This window comes from Peromyscus californicus, unplaced genomic scaffold (genome assembly GCF_007827085.1).
Source record: "Peromyscus californicus insignis strain IS unplaced genomic scaffold, ASM782708v3 Scaffold_7__1_contigs__length_154581171, whole genome shotgun sequence".
NCBI lineage: Eukaryota > Metazoa > Chordata > Mammalia > Rodentia > Cricetidae > Peromyscus > Peromyscus californicus.
In genome coordinates, this window is record NW_026294595.1 from 67,444,022 (window position 1) to 67,446,332 (window position 2,311).

The window sequence follows — 2,311 nt, forward strand, 5'->3', positions numbered from 1 at the left end:
CACCTGGCTGTTTAGGAAGTAAGGCTCGAGTCCAGAACCGAGTGGGAGTGTGCTGTGGCCGGGAAAGAGGGCCTCAGGCCGTCCCTCCCGAGTCCATCTTATTTTCCTATGGAAAGCTGAGCAAACACTCAAAGTCCACTGGGTCCTTACTGCCATGGTGACCCCACGCAGCTGTGTCAGGACTCACCCCACTTCCAGTGTCTTCCAAGATCACCTGCAAGTGGGCCAGAATTAGAGTGGAGAGTGGCAGGTGTAGGGTTTCCAGTGAAGATCTAATGACCCTACCTACTGCCTCCTTCTGTGCCCTCACTTCACATTTTCAATGCGATTATTGTGTGAATTGGCTTTTGCCCTTCCCTTCTATGTAGGTCGAGGAAAAGCTCAGGCTATCAGACTTGAAGCAAACCCCTCACCAGTGACGACATCTCTCTGGCCCTAGGGCTCTATTGTGTTGAAGGTCACATGCATGTAACACCTGCTCTGGTTAAAGAATAAGGGCTGGGAGCTAGAGAGTGAGGAGTGAAGAGCACTTGGTGCTCTTCCAGAGGACCTGGGTTCAATTCCCAGCACCCACACAGCAGCTTACAGCCATTTCTAACTCCAGTTCCAGTGCTCCCTTCTGACCTCTCTGGGCACTACACACACATTCTACACAGACATACATCCACACATACAAATTTTTTAAAAAGCTAAGAGCCGTATTATGCTTGGAAGACAGTGCTCTGTGAAACTGTCTGTTCCCTTTCCTTGTTTGATCATTCTCTGGGCAAGGAAGTACCAAGTCACCATTCATATTTTGGTATCTGCAGCATTCCAGCAGGTTACCTTGTGTTGTATCATAGGACCAGGGCCTCTTCTCCCAGCTGATTGTGTGAAGGGAACTTAAAAGGGAGAGAACTAGAGTGAACATGTTGGACATCGGGATGGGTTTTACATTAGGGATTGAATTTTTTTGTTTATTTTTGAGACAGGGTCTGACTCCTGGAACTATGTAGACCAGGCTGGCCTCACACTCAACAGAAATCCACTCACCTCCTGAATGTGGGATTAAAGGCATAAACCATCATGCTCAGCTCTTGGGCTCTTGAGTCATGATTCTTACCCACTCTTATTGGTGGATTGGTTTCCAACTGGGATTATATACATTTATCAAAAACTGGTTCCTCTGGGACTAGAAATATTGTCTATGGGGAAAGTGACCAGAGATCATCCCAGCCTCACGTGGCAGCCAGCTGAGATTCAATTTTCCTCATTTCTTTCACCTCCCTAACCTGACTCTCGGCCTGGGAGGCTAGACTCTCCACTGCCACCTAGCCACACAGGATATGAAGTCTGCTCTCCTTCCCTCTTTTGAGTAGATTTTGCTTGGTTTTAAAGGTTGAAATGGTTATTTTCATGCTGGGGATGCAGCTGTTGTGGAACTGAACTCAGAGATCCCCGGCCTCTGCCATTCAGTGCTGGTTCAAAGGAGTGCACCACTACACCCAAGATGATAAATCTTAGGCTGGTTTCAAACTCGTGATCCTTTTGAGTGTAGTGATTATAAGCTTGTACCATTACACTTTTTTGTTTATTTTGTTTTTCTCGAGACAGGGTTTCTTTCTATATAGCCTTGGTTGTCCTGGAACTTGTACTGTGGACCAGGCTGGCCTAGAACTCAGAGGAGCTGCCTGCCTCTGCCTCCCAAATGCCACCGCCGCCACTACCACCAAGCTCACACTTTTATGTGTATTTTATGGCAATTTAATGGCTTGCAACTGGGAGGAAGACAGAATTTTACCTGTCACAGTTGTCAAGGGTAGGTTCCAAATATCTGCCTATTGCTATCAGGAGGTTATGGTAGCCCAGGATATGGGCCTGCTTTTCCTCTTTAGGGGAAGGGCAGCAGCCAGAGTTGCTGGTTCTGCCAGTGTTAAGACAGTCAGTGTTATAAAACACTGGTTCTGAGCTTCACGGAAGCAGCTCCATTGCACAACTGTGGCCTGATTCCAGGCGCCTTGAGACACAAGACTTAGGCAGTTTCCATTCTTGCTAGCTCTGCTCAGCTGTAAGCCGGGTGACACTTTGCAACCTTGAGGCAGTGAGCCAGGGAACAGCAGGGCCAGAGACAGGGAGAGCTGTTTACTTGGGTTGCGCCCCTGGCAGGGCCTCTGCAGTTCCTTAGGTGCTAGCTAAACAAAACCTTAGCAACAGGAGGTCTCGCAGGTATAGGTTAAGACCAGATACCTTGCTGGTCATGGAGCAGCTGAGCACTGTTTTTGGAGACTCCAGCCAAAGGTGGCTCAGCAAGGATGTTACTGTTTCTGACCCA